Raw genomic sequence first — 22065 nt, 5'->3', positions numbered from 1 at the left:
GAAGGGTCCGACGAACAGGACTGTGAGATGGTCATGGCAATCAATGCCTTTCAATCCACAGGTTCGCCCATGATGGCTCGCCAAATCAGAGCCTGGACGACCAGCGACCCCACTTTATATCTAGTTAAAAGATGCGTTTTAACTGCTGACTGGGCAGAGGCTCGCGATGCCTGCCCCGAGGAGGTCAAACCCTTCCATAGGCGCATGCAAGAACTCTCACTCCAGGCAGACTGCCTGATGTGGGGCAGCCGAGTAGTTATGCCCCTACGAGGCAGGGAGGCGTTTGTCCGGGAGCTCCATCGCGAGCACCCGGGGATCGTTCTTATGACGGCCATAGCCAGATCTCATGTCTGGTGGCCTGGCATTGATGCGGACTTGGAGCTCTGCATCCGTCGGTGCACCATTTGTGCCCAACTCAGTAATGCCCCCAGGGAGGCCCCCCTAAGCCCTTGGCCCTGGCCCACCAAACCGTGGTCGCGGGTGCATGTAGACTATGCGGGCCCATTCATGGGCAAAATGTTCCTCGTAATCGTTGATGCATTTTCAAAATGGATCGAGTGCACCATTTTAAACTCGAGCACCACCTCCACCACTGTGGAGAGCCTTAGGACCATGTTTGCAACGCACGGTCAGTGATAATGGTCCGTGCTTCACCAGCGCAGAATTTCACGATTTTATAGTTGACCACGGTATAAATCACGTTAAGGCGGCACCTTTCAAGACCGCCTCTAATGGTCAGGCGGAGCGAGCAGTGCAGATCATTAAACAAGGCATGCTCAGAATCCAAGGTCCCACGCTGCAGAGCCGCCTGTCGCGACTGCTGCTGGCATACAGATCCCGTCCGCATTCGTTGACTGGGGTTCCCCCCGCGCAACTATTGATGAAATGAACCTTAAAGACCAGACTCTCGTTAATCCTCCCAGACATGCATGAAATTGTTGAGGTTAAGCGTCAAAAGCTAACTGAGTACCATGACTGAAATTCGAGGGGGAGGTGAAATGAGATAGGGGACAAAGTGTTTGTGCTAAACTATGGCCGGGATCCCAAATGGCTTGCAGGGACAGTAACAGACAAAGAGGGAAACAGGCTGCTGGTTGTACAAATGGACAATGGCCAAACCTGCCGGAGGCATGTAGACCAAGTAAAAAGTAGATTCACTGATAACACTGAAGAACCACAGGCAGACTACAATTGGAACTCACACCACATATGGTGGATAGACCGGTGGAACAACTTGAGGAAAGGGCAGTCTCAATAGACAGCCCAGGCAAGATACCAGCAATCACACCGAACGAAACAGACAGCCCAGGCGAGATACCAGCAATCACACCGAACGAAAAACAGGCACCAAGGCAAACAACTGAACCACAACTAAGACGTTTCACGCGAGAGCGCAGACCATCTGAGAGACTGAATCTATAAAGGCAATAAGACCTTGGGGGAGGGTGATGTCATGTATCTCACATTACTGTATATAACTATCTTACCATGCTATACATGACTGTAACTGAATATGACCTGTAACAATAAGCATACCTTATCACCAGGGGTGCACTTGCAGGAGACACTCCATATCTGTCCCACTGTGGTATATAAAGGGAAGTTTCAGGCAAGTGCAACACTGGAGAGCTGGAAATAAAGGTGCAGGTCCTGAGTGACCTTGACTTCAGCATGTGTCTCGTGTAAGTCAGTACATTAGAGTCAGGACTTAACACCCTGCGCTGCTGTTTTTAGGCCGAACTTTCGGCCTTTACGTAAGGGAGACGTTGCACAAGCATTTGCGGCACAAAACATGCGTTTTGGCAACTTAAGTCCGGGGCCGGGAACGATGCGAGAGAGGCCTTGGGAGAGGAGGGGGGAAAAAAATTCCAAAAAACATTCTAAAAACATTTACAAGACCCTCAACTATCAAATTGCTGCAAAAAAATTAAAAAATAAAAACTTTAGCTTACCTTTTTTGCAAGTTTACATACTTATTGCTGCTGGCAGGACTGTACTGTCAGGTTTGACCTGTCGATATTCTGGGCGCGGCGTACAGGTCGGGAGAGTATCCCACCTGGGCTTTGTGACCGGGTTTTCACTGCGGAGGGTAAAATTGCGGCGAAAAGTCAGTCGCAAAGCTCTCGAAAATCCGGCCCATTAACTCTGTTTCTCTCTCCACAGATGCTGCCTGACATGCTGAGTATTTCCAGAATTTCCTGTTTATATTTCAGATTTCTGGCATCCACAGTATTTTGCCTTTGTATTAATTCTCAACAGAATTTGACTAATATTTATGATGTGCAGAATTTTTACTGTCATCCACTGTATGAAAAATAGACAAGTTTTTATTCAAGTTTTCAAATTTAAGTCAAGCTCTCAGTTAATCATATAATAGTATGTAGGCTTGTTTACTTGGAGGATCAATTTTATTTTCATCTTTTGTGTTATTTTGCCCAGAGTACAATGTATCAAGCTAATTCATAATATTACATCCTACTATAAAGTAGGGCTAGATTTTTGAAAATTGTTATGGAGGTTGCAGTACTTTAGTCACTAAGGGGGGATTTTTTGAGGGGCCAGCGGGTGCAATCGGTGGAAGGTCGGATGTCAACCTGCTGCCACGCACCTTTCCCAAATGTCGGGGCCGAAATTGCCCCCCAACTGAAAGGGGTGCACCTACCGTCTTAAAACATTTTGGGGCAGAGAGTAGAGCAAAATTGAGCTCTTTGAACTTTTGTTTCCTTCCAGATGGTGTTTGGGATGGCTGTGGGGCAGAAGTGGGTTGGGAGCGGGGCGGAAGTCGGGTGGTGTCATCAGCGCCGTGCTGACATCAGAACGCTGATGCGTCACAGCGTCCTTCCCCTTTCAGTTAACTGGGAGGGCCGCTGCGAACTCTGCAGCCACGTTAGTGGCAACCACTGGGCCACCAGGGAGCGTTTCGGAATGGCCCGGCACCTAAGAAGGGGCGCCGGCTGCCTGTTGCTGGCCCAGCCAAACCCAGCCGCTAATATCGGGCCGACCTTGGAGTCGGCCGACAATTAAAATAAAGCTGCGGCTGTGCGCCCTCCCCTTTAAGGGCAGACAGGCCACTTCCCACCGGTGGCCAATCCGCTCCTGCGTGCAATTTCCCGCAGGGCAATTTCCCATGAGGGACCCAAAGGGGTCGCCACCGGTCAGTAGAAGGTGCCTGATGGGTCGGGAACGGGAACGAGGAGGGCAATATATCTAAAATGTCGGCATCTCCGCGCCGACTGATCAGTGAGTGTTTTCCTCACCGTTACCGCCTCTCTTAAAAAGAGAGGCAATTTTGGCCCCGTCGGGTTTGTCAACGCTGAGCAGACCCGACGCGCAGCGGCGGCGGAGCAAATTCAGGTCATAATGATCTTGTTAACTGACCATTAAGAACTATTTTGAGCTCACCTTCACAGTTTACCAGGCCACCCACGGGGTCAAGGTTGATGAAATCCAGCCCTAAGTTTCAATGTTCACTGAGATGTACTTGGGTCAGATGCAGGATGCAACTCCCTTTACTCAGGGCCAATAGTACATCAACGCCAGTCTCAGAAAGTGCGTCTCAAGCATGCAGGAACATGTTTATTGTTCCCTCACCAACCATACTTGGGGTATCTCTCAGTGGATACGAGTTAGTGCAGAATTCCGAGAAGTTTTGTGTTGTAGAGCCACAGCAACCTGGAACAAACCTGACACTCTTACAGGTGTCAAAGAGAAAAGGCTTTCATTCCAGCTGTCCGGACGAGATTTCCAACTCACTGTCATTCCATCTGTCTGGAGTATTTACTAAATATTTTCTGATCAAGTTGTACTGTTATTTCTTCCCATTCACTACATTTTTCTGCCGGGTATTATTATTTGACCAAACAGGAAATGTACTTTGTTGGTCTGATACTAATTTTACATTGAAACTCAGCTGGTTAGAGACATAGGGGCTGAAATTCAAGGTCCCGATAAGGGCCGTTACTGCCGGAATGCGGTGGCCAGGCTGCAGAATCGAATGGCCGCCACGACCGATATTTAACGCAGGAGTTTTCGAGGTGGTGTCCACTTCCGTCCCGATCCCCCGACTTCCGCAGCGGTATGGGGCTTGTGACAGTGATGATGTCATCAGAGTGCACACCGCTGCCGCTCCACCCCGGCACCCATATTCAGCATAAAAACCACTGCCTGCTTTCTGGCTGTGCCCCCGCCAGCTTTTTGAGTTGGTGCACTTTGCCGAGCTGCTCGAGACTGCCAGTGGAGGAGAAAGGGAGGTGTGCTGGGATCAGGTTTTTGTTGACGACAATTGCGCTGAATTCTTTGCAGGGATTTGCAAACATGCAGCGGACTTCTGAGAACTTTTGGAGAGTTTGGAAAAGTTTTTCACTCTCAGTGATTAGTTGTGGCCTGTGGGCCTCATTCTTTGCTCTACAGAGGCCTCCTAGTGAGGATCCAGTCTGAAAACTTAATGGGCTCAGTGTCGGCAGAGGAATGCCTTGTTCACAGTGTGAGAGGCAGGGAGACATACAGGAGAAGGCGGCGCCATCAGGAACGGGTCCAAAGACAGCGGGCAAGGGAGGCAGCAACCATGGCTGCCCAACATGGAGAAGGGCCTGCAGAAGGCCGCAGACCTCAACGTCGAGAGGCTGGCCAGGAGGGAGATAGCGTGAGGAGGAGGGTCAGGTACGCTGACCCCCCACAGATAGTGGGCGAGGAGCCTTGCCAGCAGCAGCCTGCAGAGGCTCAGGAACATCATCAGCAAGAGGGAGAAGGCGCTCAGCCAGCTGCCATCGGAGGGGTCCGGCACAGACCTGGGGCAAAGAAGCCCTATAATGCAAGGGTGTACCAACGTCAGTTTTCCTTCCTGGAGCTCAGCGATGAGCAATGTGTGCAAAGGCTGCGATTTAGGAAGGACATCCTGAGGGAGCTGTGCAATATCCTGCGGCCAGATCTGGAGCCTCACATAACGCTGAGGACAGCTCTCAGTGTAGAGACAAAAGTGACCATACTTCTCAACTTCTACGCTACTGGCTCTTTCCAGTCTGCAACTGCAGACATTTCTAATCATTCACAATTCTCCACCCATTGCTCCATCCGGCATGTAACCGATGCTCTCTATAAGAGAAGAGTGCAATATATCTTCCCCATGACCAGGGAGAAGCAGGTAGAGCGGCTGTGGCACCACACACAAGGTCCCCCATGGCCTATGGCGGACCCAGCCGCAAAGGCAACAGTGAGGTGTCGGGTGGCAACAAGCTGAGACTGCATGAGAGCAGCCAGAGTCTCAGTCACCATATATGACAGCACTTAGACGCTCCGTCGACTCTTGCAGAGCCGCGGCCATCCTCTCCAAAGCAGCGCCGATGCGCTCGTTCCCTTGCGCCTGTGCTGCAATGGCAGCTCCCACATCACCTGCGAGTTGTGGCCTCACAGCTGGATCCGCACGGTCTCTCTGGGAGTCCACTATTGCCTGCACACTGGCAATGATGGGCTCCATGGAGTGCGCAGAGCTGTCGACAATGCGGGAGGCGGACTCTGCGCCTCTCCACTTCCGACAGCCTGTTCGGCACCCTTGCCAGTGCCCTCAACATTTGGAAATGCATGGCGTCCACCCTTCTTTCATAAGCCCATCGATGGGCTCGTCTGAGACCTCAGCAGAACTCCGGTGAGGACTCACACCACGGAGAGATGGCACCTGAGGTTGCCTAGCTACGTCACCGTGGTGCAGCTGTCTAGGCCCCGGTGCAACACCCAGTGCAGACCCTTGTGCTATCTGAACTAGGTTGGACCGCGCACTCTCAGTATCTGAGCTGCACGTGTGTGTGCAAGCAGTGATGCGGTGCTGCCAGCAGAGTCTTCCTCTTGCTCATCGGACATGTCCCAAAACAATAGAATGCGATCCAGGGTGTCCGCAAGGCTGGAACCCTCAATGCAGTCAGGATGTAGATCGCTATCATTGTCCTCAAGGGGCTCCTGCAGGACTTGTGACGGTGTTTCAGGAGGATCCTCTCCCTCGCCTCGGCTGCCACTCGACATCTCGTCTGCAAGCATCAATGGCACAAGGACTGCCGTGAGGTGGAAGTATGGGATTGACACATGAAGGCTGCAACGAGCTCACTTTCAGAAGGAAAGGCTCAGTAGGCGCTGGCGCTTTCAGGAAGAAATAGCATTGAAGGATGGCCTCACTTAACCATGCTGCCCAAATCAACATCACCAGTACCGGAGGCCATGGGGGGAGGGGGGGGTCTCATCTGTAAGCATGAATGGGAGAAGGGCTGCTGTTAGGGGGAGGTGGGGAATTGATGCAAGAAGGCTGCAACTTGCACACTTTCAGAGGGAAAGGCACAGTAGGTGATGGAGCGTTCCAGGAGAGATAGCATTAAAGAAACATAGAAACATAGAAAATAGGTGCAGGAGCAGGCCATTCGGCCCTTTGAGCCTGCACCGCCATTCAATGAGTTCATGGCTGAACATGCAACTTCAGTACCCCATTCCTGCTTTCTCGCCATACCCCTTGATCCTCCTAGTAGTGAGGACTACATCTAACTCCTTTTTGAATATATTTAGTGAATTGGCCTCAACAACTTTCTGTGGTAGAGAATTCCACAGGTTCACCACTCTCTGGGTGAAGAAGTTTCTCCTCATCTCGGACCTAAATGGCTTACCCCTTATCCTTAGACTGTGACCCCTGGTTCTGGACTTCCCCAACATTGGGAACATTCTTCCTGCATCTAACCTGTCTAAACCCGTCAGAATTTTAAACGTTTCTATGAGATCCCCTCTCATTCTTCTGAACTCCAGTGAATACAAGCCCAGTTGATCCAGTCTTTCTTGATATGTCAGTCCCGCCATCCCGGGAATCAGTCTGGTGAACCTTCGCTGCACTCCCTCAATAGCAAGAATGTCCTTCCTCAAGTTTGGAGACCAAAACTGTACACAATACTCCAGGTGTGGCCTCACCAAGGCCCTGTACAACTGTAGCAACACCTCCCTGCCCCTGTACTCAAATCCCCTCGCTATGAAGGCCAACATGCCATTTGCTTTCTTAACCGCCTGCTGTACCTGCATGCCAACCTTCAATGACTGATGTACCATGACATCCAGGTCTCGTTGCACCTCCCCTTTTCCTAATCTGTCACCATTCAGATAATAGTCTGTCTCTCTGTTTTTACCACCAAAGTGGATAACCTCACATTTATCCACATTATACTTCATCTGCCATGCATTTGCCCACTCACCTAACCTATCCAAGTCACTCTGCAGCCTCATAGCATCCTCCTCGCAGCTCACACTGCCACCCAACTTAGTGTCATCCGCAAATTTGGAGATACTACATTTAATCCCCTCGTCTAAATCATTAATGTACAATGTAAACAGCTGGGTCCCAGCACAGAACCTTGCGGTACCCCACTAGTCACTGCCTGCCATTCTGAAAAGTACCCATTTACTCCTACTCTTGGCTTCCTGTCTGCCAACCAGTTCTCAATCCACATCAGCACACTACCCCCAATCCCATGTGCTTTAACTTTGCACATTAATCTCTTGTGTGCGACCTTGTCGAAAGCCTTCTGAAAGTCCAAATACACCACATCAACTGGTTTTCCCTTGTCCACTCGACTGGAAACATCCTCAAAAAAATCCAGAAGATTTGTCAAGCATGATTTCCCTTTCACAAATCCATGCTGACTTGGACCTATCATGTCACCTCTTTCCAAATGCGCTGCTATGGCATCCTTAATAATTGATTCCATCATTTTACCCACTACCGATGTCAGGCTGACCGGTCTATAATTCCCTGTTTTCTCTCCCTCCTTTTTTAAAAAGTGGGGTTACATTGGCTACCCTCCACTCGATAGGAACTGATCCAGAGTCAATGGAATGTTGGAAAATGACTGTCAATGCATCCGCTATTTCCAAGGCCACCTCCTTAAGTACTCTGGGATGCAGTCCATCAGGCCCTGGGGATTTATCGACCTTCAATCCCATCAATTTCCCCAACACAATTTTCCACCACAATAAGGATTTCCCTCAGTTCCTCCTTCTTAAAGGGGGGCCATCACTTACCCACATTGGCATCGGCAGTACCATAAGCCACAGGGAAGGCATCATGTCTGCCTACGAGCGCCTCGACCCTCTCCTCCAAGGGTGTGAGGATTTGAAGCTGGGACTTGCCACCACCAGTCCTCCTTTGCTCCATTGTATTATGAGCAAGTCTGGCTCGCAAAACAAAGAATGGTTGATGAGTACCACTGTGATGACACATCAGAAAATGAGTGCACAAGTGTAAGTCCCTGACATGGAGCTGTAACTGAGATGAAAGGGAGCCTCCCTTGCGAGAACACACACATATGCATAGAGGTCTCAACAATGAAATGCTGCTTCAGTGACTATACAGTGAAAGTGGGAAATGAGAGAAGGATGAAGGAGAGGCTCGCAGATGGAAGGTAAGCAGTTGGTGGAACAGGTACTCACTTTAATTAAACTGATGATGTTGTTCATCCTTTCCTGACAGTGGGTAGCCGTCCGATCATGGATGGAGGTTCCTGAGACCTCCATTGCTATCTCCCTCCTGGCATTAGTAAAAACTTCACGACTGGGTCTCCCTGCGTCTGGGTACACGACTTGCTTCCTTCCCGCGACAGCCTGAATTAGGGAATCCAGCTCTGCGTCCGAGAATTGAGTTTCCCTTCTTGGTACAGCAGCATCAGCCATGGCCTTCACTGCAAGGCCTTCTCTCCTCAGGGCCTAGCTGCAAACCCTGGCCTTTAAGAAGGCCAGGGAGCAGCTGGCTTGTTAGCTGCAAATCAAATGAAGGGTGAGTTTCCCCTTGGTAACTGTGCTGCAATTTACCCACCCATACCGCTGCAAAGTCCCGATTCCCGCCTGTCATTACTGCTGGCCGTCATTTTTTCAAAAAAATTGGCGAAAATCCTTCCAATATCCGCCGCAACCATAGCGGCAGTAATGGCAGCAAAAAGATGGTAAGTATGCCAGGTTTCTGGCGGGCCTGAATTTCGGCCCCATATTCTGATCAATATTTCCTTTTTCCCATCTCGTAGGCTGTATCTTGATGATAATTGAGATGAACTTTGTATTCAAAAAGAAGTGAGATTACGAAGTCCAACTTGAATATCTGGAAGATGCTTGAGAGCATTTTATGGGAGGCAATCAATGTTCAGCTAATGTGCATTGAGCTGGTAAGGGGTAATTGTCATGATTGTATGGCTAACCGATCATGCTTCACAGATTTATTTAAATTCTTTGAGGAGGTAACTAAATTAATAATTACTCTGAATATAATTTACTTGGATTTTCATAAATGTTTAATAAAGTTTGTAACGAAGCATCACTTCAGCTCGTTTCTCCTGTGCCTGCACGACCACTTGTGTATAGCAGGGCTTCACTCTAGGCCCCATCCTCTTCATCTTTTGAGTGCTGTCCCTCAGTGACATCATCTGTCAGCATATGTTCAGCTTCCACACATCTACAGCTTTATCTCTGCAATGGCCATTAACCTCACAGCTGTTGCTACTCTCTTCCGCTGCCAGTCCAACATTAACAACCTGATGGACCATAATTTCTCACCACTCCATGTTAGCAAAATCAAAGCCATCCTCTTTCACAAATAGTTATTCATCTCAAGTGGCTTTTTACACTTTCCTACCTTCCACTTTATACTGAGCTCAGGGGTACCAACTTCATTGTACTGCTTGACCAAAATGAATTTTATATCTCAACCTTAAAAATGACTGTGATCTATTGCCTGGAGTCCCTATAGGGTGTAAAGTGACAGCTGGCTGGCTGCTGGCGAGTGGAGATTGGATGGCACGGAGGCCACTGACACTTGGATAAGTTGTGAGAGTATGGGGTTAAGCAGGGTTCCGCAGGTGGGAAGGGGGAGAGGGAAGCTTGGGGCGTTACAGACCCAGATTTCCCTATTAGAACACTCCTGCTCCTCTGTAATCTGAAGTCCTTGGCTGTAAAACACTTTGGGACGTCCTGAGATCGTGAAAAATGCTATATAAATGCAAGTATTTCTTCTTTCTTTAACTGACCGTCAGGAAATTATCCTTTAAAACATTGGTTTAGAATTGATAGAGTTCTGTGGATTCAATTGCAAAGGGTTGTGCAGGGAGACAGCACGCATCTCTCAGCTGGGCCCCATCACAGCTACCTTTTTTTTTCCCTCCTAATCTTTTCCTTATTGAGGCTCTCTGTCAACCACAAACTTAGCATGCACTACATAATCATACCATGGCCTATCTTGATGGATTTATTGAATTCAGTTTCTCAACTTTCCATAGTGGGACTTCAATTCATGATTTATGGGGCTTTAAGTGAGTCCACTGTGACCACTTTAATCGGCCATTGTACAACAATCACAACTCCTTTTTTAAGTGTACAATGAAATCGGTGTATGGCATGTCATACATGTGCGCACAACCTCTTATGCCTATCAATTTTCCTTTTTAATGTGCACTTTCGGATATGATGACTCAAATTTTTGATCTCTTCACAACAAATAGTTCAGTTTAAATATGCAATTAAAAGCAAGTTTAACTGAGATTAATATTTTTGTTCGTTTGGCAGCCCCATGAAAACACTAACTGACGATACGCCAAACATTGGGAGTACATAATTTTCATATTTTCTGTTATTAACGCGTTTGCAGCACTGGGTGTTGGGAACATTATTGCATGCCAAGCGTCTGGCATTACGAAGGCAGCGGAGAGAAATTTAAAAATTAAAGGCTGCATTGCCTGGTGCGGTTGATTGCAAAGCAATTGATGCATTGGACAAAGCAAAATATTAGAAAAATAGAGAAAAGGTCTTCAGCTGGAACCGGTGACCATGCTACAATGTGCCAGATGCTGTTACTGTTTTCATCCATCCTCTCCCACTTGAGGGGGACAGTCTAGGAGCAGTGGAAATGCTGGTGGGAGCTCACAGAAAAATACTTAGACTAATCATGGGAGATAATGAGGGTCTGGGTGAGGAAAGACAGGGAGCGTGCAAAGAAAAAAAATGACATTACTCCTAGTTTTTGTATCTTTTGTTAACTCTTGCCTTCAATATGGCTTCCTTTATCTGTGGTAGTAATACAGTTTGAAATACAGCTATATTCTTAACACCATGTTGTTCCATCCCCCTCTGGGAGAATAAAAAAACACTGATCTGCCTTGGTGTAGTTCATCCAGCAACAACTGGTTAGACGTGCCTATAAAGGGTAACCAAGCTTGAATGACAGGCAAGGTTGAACTTTAAAACCAGACCCATTGAAGGAGTCTGCCACTCGATCCAATTTGCGTCTCTTCAAAGTTAATTTGTAGATTGGAGACAGTGCATAGCAGGACGCGGATTATGTATTAGTAGTTTGGCAGGACAAAAACATCTTTCATATGTTATTTGTAGGATTTTGTTGTTGAAAGTTTTGCATTTTTGTGAGTAAAAAGACAGGTTTCATAAACTTTGTAGCATTAAGTCCAGCTTGAAAAGCCAGTTCTGTGTGCTGTGATTTTCTTGGTGTTTGATGTCTATGAGTTTTATTAATCTAGCTGGAGAGAGTTGCTCAACAATGTGCTTATTACTTAATCGGCCTGAGCAATAAATGTGTTAGCGTTTTGGGCGTAGCTAAATTCCTTATTTGGTTATAGTGAGTTAGTGCCTGAAAATTATTTGTTTGAAAATATTTTGAATGATAAAAATTAAATCAACTTTGTTTATTTTGTATTTTGAAAGTTCTGTCTTATTGCTGAGTAACAGGTTGCTAAAGCCAATTTATTTTAAATCCATTTAATTGTCTGGATTTGCCTAGCATTTACTGCCCATTTTCCGGTGGTTTCTGGGCATATTCATATCAAATGTTCATGATGCGAATTTGTTGTCAAACATATTTTCTGCTAATAGAATGTTAAAAATGTTGAGTTTCAAGGACAGGAGAGCCGAATGCAATTGATCGTCGATTGCATTACGCAGAGTGGGAAAATTAACAAAATAATGAATTATTTTTTTCATTTGAACTACTCCGCTGGCTACAACACGTTTGGCATGTGCCCCACCTCCATTTGGTAGGATCCAAATACCACTAGGAGCCGACCACAAATGTTATAATTAGCCCGACTCTGGATAATCCATCGGGTTCAGAGTGGAAGGAGACAAGCGAGCACTCAGGATCAGAAAATGGAGGACAGTAAGTCCTAAGGGTAACTTTTATTGCCTTTGGTGAAGAAACATTTGGTTCAACTTTGAGGAGGGCGTAAAACTAGTGGTATCTGATTGGCTTTTACAGCAATTATACAGCCCACCCGATTTTCCTTTCAATTGACTTCAATGAGAATGAAAATTAGGTGTGTTGTAAAGCGGGCGGCTGATTTGATATCACCAATTCTGCACTCTCGCCGAAGTTGAAAGTTACCCCAATTAAAATTAAAACATAAGGTAATCACATACTTTCAAGATCGGTTGTATTTGACCTTACAGTTAATACATGCATGGCAGCTAAGAGGAAAACTCCTGTGCTTGCACATATTTAGGTCCAAAGGGTCAAAAAGTTAAGAAATGGATGGTTGTTTCCTCAACTCATTTCAGTTTAAATAGCTGCTTGCCAGATTGATTTGAAAGGAATTGCAACCAGTTTAATAGTTGTTTGTAACATTTTAAATCGGCAATGCTAGGTTATAGCAAGAAAAGTAAATAAACTTAGCATATATCCTAACCTAGAAAACTAGCAGAAAAGCTTAAAAAATGCGAGCATTAGTCACAAAAAATGGATAAGTGAAGAACACCCCGGCAACTAAATCTGTATGAAGTGAAAATAAGTACAGTGGTTGCAGGGGTTTCGGATCTTTAACTGCAGGAATACTCAACGGGCTGGATTTTCGCTTTTCGGCGAAAACGGTAGTTTTACACCAAAATTGCCGTTTTCGCAGCGCTACCGTTTTTAGGCCTAACTTTCAGCCTTTATGTCTCAGTAAAGTCGGCATTGCACGAGGAGGATTCGCGGCGCAAACCGCGAGTTTCGGCAACTTTAGTCCAGGGCCGGTAGCGCTGCGAGAGAGGCCTTGGGAGGGGGGGAAAAATAAAATAAAATTGTAAAAAACATTCACAAAACATTCAAGAAACCCTTACCTACTAAATTGCTGAAAAATAATTAAAGAATAAAAACTTTAACTTACCTTTTTGCAGGTCTTCATACTTACCACTGCTGGCAGGGCTGCACTGACAGGTTTGACCCTGTCGGTATTCTGGGCGTAGCATAAGGATCAGGAGAGAGTCGAAAGTCGAAAGTCTGGTGGTAACGCAATCTGCGTGAATGCATGTCGGCGCACCTCTCCCTGGTGGTACGTGGAAGCGCTGCTGCAAAGTGGTGCCCGAGGATGCCGCCGACCAAATTGCGGCGAAAACCCGGTCGCGATGTCGGCAAAAATCCAGCCCCTAATTCCTTCACTTGTAATGGATGAAAATAAGCACATGAAAACCTGAAAGGGGAAATCCAAATGTTGAAGGCACAGAATTAGTGATCCATTTCATGGAGAGGGATTGAGGAGGGCATGCTCCTCTGGAAAATTTTGAATCTTGATATTGAAAATGGTGAATTCTAGATAAATTTTACAGCAATGAAGAGCTTGCATTTATGATGGTGCAGAAACTGCAGTCGGAGGCTTCCCGCGGGCGGATGCCTCCGACCTGAAAAAAATCTACGAACTTACCTGGGAGGTTCGACGACTTGTGGTCCTGGACCTCTACGTGTAAGCCAGGAGCGCAGGCGTTTCTCAAACTTTCTCAAAAGACAAGTTGGCCCAATCAATCAAAGTAGGGGTATTCCCATTCATACTTGGGGTAAGTTCCGTTTGTACGGAATCATCATAAGTATGAATGGGAATACCCCCAAAATACACGTACACTTAAAATAAATGTTAAAAATCATCACCTATTTAAAATGAATCAAAATTGAATTCAATTAATTATTTACAACAAAAATGTAAGTTTTTGAACAATAAATTTACATATTTTAATGGATCTAAAAATAAACTTACCTTATTTCACAGGTTTTTAAAAGTTTAATTATTTTTAAAAATATATTTTTCTGTAAAAGCCTTACGCTGAAAGAAGCAGACCGTACGCCTGCTTTTATCAGGCGTGAATATCACGGGCATTAGCTGAGCAGAAGTTGGGCAAATAGCCCATTTACTTCAGATTTGTACGATCTAGCAGGACGATTCTTGACAGATTGCATGTTTGGCGCGTGCGCAGTGCATGCCTAAACCCAGAACTTGAGGGACTCCTACGGGCGCGTGTGGACCTCGTACGTGCCCATAGGGGCTGCAAATTCAGCCCCAATATCTTTCATGTCGAAAGCGCTTAGTGGATAAATAATTACTTTTGAAGCGTAGTTGCTTGTTTTATAAGCAAACATGGCAGCCACTAGGACACAGGTGAATGACCTGAAGTGCTCTTAGCTGGCAGGTATGACTTTGAGACGACTAATTAAAGGTTACGAAGGTCAGTATTTCTGACTACAGAGAATAATACGTAATTAAACTTGCTTTGTATAACTAAAATGCTTTTTATTAAAATAATTTTAATATGGCTTAGGGACACTATCGCTAAGGACCGGAATAATTTTCATCTTCACCGCTTGGGTGATAACTGGGCAGAGCAGATCGCCACCTGCAATTCTTATGTGAAGCGCCTTGGGATATTTTACTATGTTAAAGGTTGTATATAAAGGCTAGTAGTCGTTGTTATAGAACCAGCCCAATTTTTATTTCCTTTGAAATCAATGGAAATTAAAATCGAGTAGGTTCAATGCGGTGGATGATCTGCTCTGTCAGGTTACCACTTAAGCAGTGAAGTGAAAATTACCCCCATAGTACGAGTTAAATTTAGCAAGCCTGCCTCTATAACTAACAATTGATTTCTACTGCACTATTGTGATAGTTGATTAAATTATGTTTTAAGAAATTCTGATATATAGGTCAACAATGGTGTTGCACTCGTGTTGGTAGTCAATTCCATTGCAGCGAGGAAGATTGAGAAGAGCGTTGGCACGATGACGCAGCCTTGCTTGACCCCGGTCCGGACGTGGATTGGGTCTGTGGTGGATCCGTTCATCAGGATCATGGCTTGCATGTCATCGTGGAGTAGGCGGGGGATGGTGACAAACTTTTGGGGGCAGCCAAAACAGAGTAGGACGCTCCATAGTTCCTCGTGATTGACAATGTCAAAGGCCTTTGTGAGGTCAAAGATGGCCATGTCCAAGGGTTGGTGCTGTTCCCTGAATTTCTCTTGTAGTTGCTGTGCAATGAAAATCATGTCCGTTGTACCCCTTAGTGGACAGAATCTGCAAAGTAATTCCAGGAGGAGCTCTTTAGCCACAGGAAGAAGACAGTTGAGGAGGATTCCAGCGATGACTTTCCCAGTGGCTGACAGCAGGGAGATTCCTCTGTAGTTGCCGTAGTCGGACTTGTCCCCTTTTTTAAAGATGGTCACAATTACAGCATCTCTGCGCTCTCCTGGCATGCTCTCTTTCTTCCTGATAAGAGAGATGAGGTCATGCATTCGTGCCAATACTTTAGTGCCTCAGCGGGGATTCCATCTGCTTTTGATGCCTTGTTCTTGAGTTGTCTTTTCTATCTCGTGCAGGGCTGGGGTTTTGCTGAGATGGTGGCGGGTAGCATGCTGCAGGATGGAGTTGAGGACACTCGTGTCACGCTCAACAAGCTCCCCACTGGAGCGGAACTAAACTATAGAACCAATGGCAACCTGTTCAACCTTCGTCGCCTCCAGGCTAGATCCAAGGTCGTCCATTCCTGTCATCGAACTACAGTATGCGGACGACGCTTGCGCCTGCGCGCATTCAGAGGCTGAACTCCAAGCCATCGTCAACATCTTCACCGAGGCGTACGAAAGCATGGGCCTTACACTAAACATCTGTAAGACAAAGGTCCTCCACCAACCTGACCCTGCCACACATTGATGAGTCAATTCCAGTTTGTTTTGGAATCACTGTTTTTTCCTTTTGAACAAATACTTAAATTCATTCTTAATCATTAAGTAATACTGTTTAATGCTACAAGTAATAATTAGTGACTAAATGTTTCTTGTGTGATACATTGGTACCTTAGCTGTTGAAAATTTCTGTTTGAGTGTGTGGAATGTTAACAGGACACTTTCTAGAGGAAGTGGTGCATCTGTGATGACTCCCCAGAAACCTTTTTTAGTAAGATGTACTTGCAGAGTCTGTATTTGTTTAAGTGTCGTGTTTTAGGAAGAGGCCTGTGATTGGTCTGCTAGGCGGAGTTGAATGCCAGAAGGCTGAAAGCTAATGCTTGTTTATCCAGTGCAACTGAGCAGTGCGAGTGGTTAAAAAGCGGGAGAGCATAGGCATCTGTTAAGTGACTTTTTTGAATTACAAATACATAACTTGCAAAAGGGAAGAAGAAAGGATCGAATTCTGAGCCAGTCTTAACAGATTTCAATGCTTTAAAGTACAAAGATACTGAAAATCTCAAGAACAGGCTATAAATCTTAGGAACGTTTTGACAAAGAACTTGTTTTGTGCTAGAGGAAGACTATAACAAACGTGAGTAATCTGTATGGTTTCATAATTTAACAGTCTATTCATGAATAAAATTCATCAGCTAAATAATTGCATTTGAATGCAATTTTAAAGTAGCAGTTAAAAAACAATGTAGTCATGCTGGCATTCTCTATATTTGTAGATTGGTGCTTATATATGGCCCCAAGCTTAAATTAGTACCAGACAATGAGAAAGAGAAGTTAACTGAAAGAAGTTGATTTTCTTCAGACAAAAATTTAACCTATTTGGTGCAGTCCTGATCGCTGCTTCTATTGCCGGCAGACTTTGCAGAGAACTGTTTGAATTTTCTGACTGTTGCTGTTCCTCATGTTAACGGCAGGCAGCTATGACAACCTGCAAGAGACGTTTGTTTTGTCAACTACAGTTGGAGTAAAATACTCCAAAATTAAAATTGAATTGATTACCCTGTGTTGTGAGACATGCTTAATAGTTTAAAGAAGTATATTATGATTACTGTACCCTATTTTCCCCATCTTTATTTTTATCCTATAGGAATTAATCAATTGTGAAAAGTAGTTGAGAATTATTGACAGAAAGCTTTATATATTGTCCAGTTGTAACTATATTGCTTGGTATGGCTGTGTTAATGTATCTTTAGGCATTAGACATTTGACATGAGTTTCCTGGGCAGGTTTTTGCCTGATACTGACCCTGAACTTGGTGGAAGCTAAGTTCTGCCCAAGTGCCGTTCAAAGGACCGCTGAGATACCTGACGGTACTTTGGGCAGGAATTTCGTTGGAAAGACTGCCCGGCGGCAAAAAAGCGACTTATGCCCTGAATCTGGACGGCAGCGGGCTCGAGTTTCCAATCTCGGCGGCAAATACAATCCCCGGCAAAGTACTGCCAAGGATTGAGTCGGGCCTAGGGAGAGGGGGGGAGCATATAAAATTTAAAATTTTCAACAAATAAAAAAAACACTGGAAAAATTTCAGGGACCCTATCCGCCTGAATCGTTGGAAAGAAATTAAGAAAAGAAGCTTACCAACCTTTTTTTTGCAGGTCTTCTTACTTACCATTGTAAATCACTGCCAGTTGAGATTAGACCTGCCTCTATGCAGCAGTCCTTCCCCCTGCTGCAGTGGACTCCCGTCCAGACCAAATTGGCAGCTCGGCGGGCGGGAGGACACTTGCGTGCATCAGCGGGTGGCTCCCAGCGGTCTTCCCTCCTCACCGGTGGGAGGCCTCCACCAAACTCGTTCAGAGGGGAGACCGCCCAGAAAACTTGGCGGCAGCAGGCAGCAACGGGCAGTGAGTCCACCAAGTTTGGGCCCATTGTATTTGTAAGATTGCAGAATAGCTTTTTTTGACTAAACAGATATTGAAGTATAACTGGTTTCAATTAAAACATTCTGCTAACACTGTCACGTATCTCACACTACTGTACATAACTGTATCTTACCATGCTATACATGACTGTAACTAGAGATGATCTGTAACCACAAGCTTACCTTACCACCAGGGGTGCACTTGCAGGAGACACTGGATACCTGTCCCAGACAGGTATATAAGGACAGATCTCAGGCAAGTGTGGCATTCGAGAGCTGTGTAATAAAGGTGCAGGTCCTGAGTGACCTTGACTTCAGCATGTGCCTCGTGTGAATCTGTACTGCAGGGACAGGACTTTACAAACTCCATTTTATGAATATTTTTAAAAGAGCGTAATGTGATGTAAAAGGTGTAAAATTTATTGAACGTAAATAATTTGGAATGAATGGGGAATGATTAAAGTGGAGGTCCTTTGCATTTGTATTATACTTACAATATTCTGAAACCTAATTAATTGTGTACAGTTCCTTTTGATCTTTGTTACAGAATTCAATTGGCACTCTTTCAAGTTCATTAGTTAGATTAATATTGTGTGCATCATGAAAACATGATAGGAGAATGATATGCTGGCCCAGTTCACATGCTGTGACCACCCTTCCTGTGTTTTTTTTAATCTTTGTTTTCTCTTTATTCGGACTCAGTCATGATTGCCTCCTCACTGCCTCTTAATCAACAGAGGTTGACGAGATACTTTTCACCTTTTGCCCCTGGGTTTTTTGAGATTAACTTTTCAGAAACACAAATGTGAGCACCAGATTATTAATAACCATGACTTTAACAGGGGGATTTAGATAATTGCTCTTTTAACTATTTGTTCGGATGTAAACTCACACGCAGAAGTCTTTCCCCATTCTTTTAAGGAATGTTATATGTAAATTAGAACAGATGTGATTTTTTTTTCTCAAAGTAATTATAGCCCATTGGAAATCTTTTTAAATGTATATATTGAAAAATCAATTAGTGCTGAATGTTTGTACTGTATAAAGAGACGTTTCATTAAACAGATATTCTGCATGGAATTTTTTTAACCAGTCCAACCCTCTGAGTCAGATGAGCTCTAAACTCAGTTGAAATGGGGAATTGAATTATGTACTGGTGCACAGAAATAGTAGAAATGAAAGGTAGGCACCAACAGATTTTAAAAGGTTTATGCCACCATAATACGAATGGAAAATACTGGAAATAGTCCACCAGCACCTGCAAAGAGACAAGACGTTGACATTTTAGGTGAAAACCCTTTGTTAGAACTGAGCTCGAAGATATATGAGCCCTTCAAATAAACTGAACAAAAGTGGGAAGGGTGAGAGAGGAAGAGAAATAATAGGAAAGAGGTGAAAACCAGTGGAGGTTATCTAAGTGAGGCAATTAAAAAGAGTAAAAGATGATGGAAATAGCTAAATGAGGCCGTGAAATACCAACAGAAAATGCTGAAAACACCAGCATAGCACTTGGAAAGATGGGACAACTGCAGGCACAGACCTCCCCCACCCCCCGCCGCCCTCCAACCACTCCCACACCACCGGAACTGTGTTCCATTGAGTCCATATCCACAACATTAATCTACCATATCCCAGATGCCAACAAATGCCTTTGTATAGTCCCAGCAACCCTGCCTGAGAAAATGGGGAGAAAGCGAGTTATTGTCTATGTAAGAGGACTGTGAGGTTCCTCTGAGAAAGATGAGATACTGTTCCTGAGGTTTATGTTGAGCTTGGTTACAACAGTGTAACATATGAAAGATGGTGAGGTCAGAATGGAAACAGGAGGGGAATTGAAATCTCGAGCCGCAGAGAGATCAGGATCACACTTGCAAACAGGGTGGAAGTATTCTGCAAAATGTTTACCCAATCCATATTTGGTCTCCTGGTGTAAAGCAGCATGGAGGCCCTGACCTGCGTGAGAACACCAGTGGCAGGTCGGGGCCATAAAAGGAGCGGCGTGGAGGCCTCGGGAGCAGCATGGAGGCGTACTACTCCAGGGGGTAGCGCGAGCTGGTGCAGGAGGGCGACGGCAGCGAAGAGTGACGTCATCAAGATCCAGGTCAGTGATTGGAGCGTGGGCAGGTACAGCAGGAGCGGCGAGGTCGGGGCGAAGGAACAGTGAGAGACTGTACAGGGATGTGATCGGGGCCCAGGAGAGGCATGAGTTCGTGGCCAGGGGCCCAGTGGCAGCACGAGTCAGCCCACACTGCAATATGTGTGTGCACTAAGTCCGTGCAGCAGAGCTGGTCTCCAGTTGTCTTGGGTAATCCTTGCCGCTGGACCAAGGCCTAGCTCTGTTAAACCCGTGTGGTGGCTGGTGTGCAACGGCCACCACACGTTAAAAAAATCCACGCACAGGCATCTTTCACCCTTGAGGATGTACGTCGGGTCCTTCATTGAAACACCTGTGAAATCATCCTTTTTTGGCGTGGAAGCAAGTCATCCTTGTTTCGAGGGACCGCCTATGATGGTGATGTAGAGCACACTGCATAAACATCAAATTCAGCATATTAAACTGGAGAATGCTTCATGGAAGCAGTGTTAGAGGAACATGCTGTGGGTAAATGAACAGGCGTTGCATCTGTTAAAGGTGCATGGAAAAGTGGCAGAGATGGTAGAAGAATGAGTACGAGTATTCTGGAGGAATGGTCCCTCCGCAAAGTGGAGAGAGGAGAGCAGGGGAAGAGCTGTTTGTTGGTGGATCCTATTCAAGGTGGTAAAAGAACTCAGCAGAGGAGGACAAAGGGTTTGATTAGGGCAGGGAAAATGGAGTATGAGAAGAAGCTTGCAGGGAACATTAAGACGGATTGCAAAAGTTTCTATAGATATGTAAAGAGAAAAAGGTTAGTAAAGACAAACGTAGGTCCCCTGCAGTCAGAATCAGGGGAAGTCATAACGGGGAACAAAGAAATGGCGGACCAATTGAACAAGTACTTTGGTTCGGTATTCACGAAGGAGGACACGAACAACCTTCCGGTTATAAAAGGGGTCGGGGGGTCTAGTAAGGAGGAGGAACTGAGGGAAATCCTTATTAGCCGGGAAATTGTGTTGGCGAAATTGATGGGATTGAAGGCCGATAAATCCCCAGGGCCTGATGGACTGCATCCCAGAGTACTTAAGGAGGTGGCCTTGGAAATAGTGGATGCATTTTCCAACATTCCATTGACTCTGGATCAGTTCCTATGGAGTGGAGGGTAGCCAATGTAACCCCACTTTTTAAAAAAGGAGGGAGAAAGAAAACAGAATTATAGACCGGTCAGCCTGACATCGGTAGTGGGTAAAATGATGGAATCAATTATTAAGGATGTCATAGCAGTGCATTTGGAAAGAGGTGACATGATAGGTCCAAGTCAGCATGGATTTGTGAAAGGGAAATCATGCTTGACAAATCTTCTGGAATTTTTTGAGGATGTTTCCAGTAGAGTGGATAAGGGAGAACCAGTTGATGTGGTATATTTGGACTTTCAGAAGGCGTTCGACAAGGTCCCACACAAGAGATTGATGTGCAAAGTTAGAGCACATGGGATTGGGGGTAGTGTACTGACATGGATTGAGAACTGGTTGTCAGACAGGAAGCAAAGAGTAAGAGTAAATGGGTACTTTTCAGAATGGCAGGCAGTGACTAGTGGGGTACCGCAAGGTTCTGTGCTGGGGCCCCAGCTGTTTACATTGTACATTAATGATTTAGATGAGGGGATTAAATGTAGTATCTCCAAATTTGCGGATGACACTAAGTTGGGTGGCAGTGTGAGCTGCGAGGAGTCTGCAGAGCGACTTGGATAGGTTAGGTGAGTGGGCAAATGCATGGCAGATGAAGTATAATGTGGATAAATGTGAGGTTATCCACTTTGGTGGTAAAAACAGAGAGACAGACTATTATCTGAATGGTGACAGATTAGGAAAAGAGGAGGTGCAAAGAGACCTGGGTGTCATGGTACATCAGTCATTGAAGGTTGGCATGCAGGTGCAGCAGGCGGTTAAGAAAGCAAATGGCATGTTGGCCTTCATAGCGAGGGGATTTGAGTACAGGGGCACGGAGGTGTTGCTACAGTTGTACAGGGCCTTGGTGAGGCCACACCTGGAGTATTGTGTACAGTTTTGGTCTCCTAACTTGAGGAAGGACATTCTTGCTATTGAGGGAGTGCAGCGAAGGTTCACCAGACTGATTCCCGGGATGG

General features: G+C 45.6%; 1 protein-coding gene across 12 annotated transcripts in view; it reads left to right on the top strand.

Moving 5' to 3' along the window:
- rgs3a (regulator of G protein signaling 3a) overlaps positions 1 to 22065 on the top strand; it is a 340299-nt gene that overhangs the window by 10543 nt on the left and 307691 nt on the right. For 4 of the 12 annotated variants that reach the window (XM_070862764.1, XM_070862762.1, XM_070862760.1 and 1 more), the window contains one exon: positions 15622 to 16561. The exons of 4 other annotated variants lie outside the window; for them this stretch is intronic. The gene's annotated coding sequence lies outside the window, so the exon portion shown is untranslated. Of the gene's footprint in view, positions 1 to 12048; positions 12167 to 15621; positions 16562 to 22065 lie in introns of all 12 variants that reach the window. 4 more of the 12 variants (XM_070862756.1, XM_070862755.1, XM_070862754.1 and 1 more) reach the window with 2 other exon arrangements.

The sequence above is a fragment of the Pristiophorus japonicus genome, chromosome 20, assembly GCF_044704955.1.
Source record: "Pristiophorus japonicus isolate sPriJap1 chromosome 20, sPriJap1.hap1, whole genome shotgun sequence".
NCBI classification, from domain to species: domain Eukaryota; kingdom Metazoa; phylum Chordata; class Chondrichthyes; family Pristiophoridae; genus Pristiophorus; species Pristiophorus japonicus.
The sequence above is the reverse complement of the archived record's forward strand: the minus strand, read 5'-3'. Positions and strand labels throughout refer to the sequence as shown.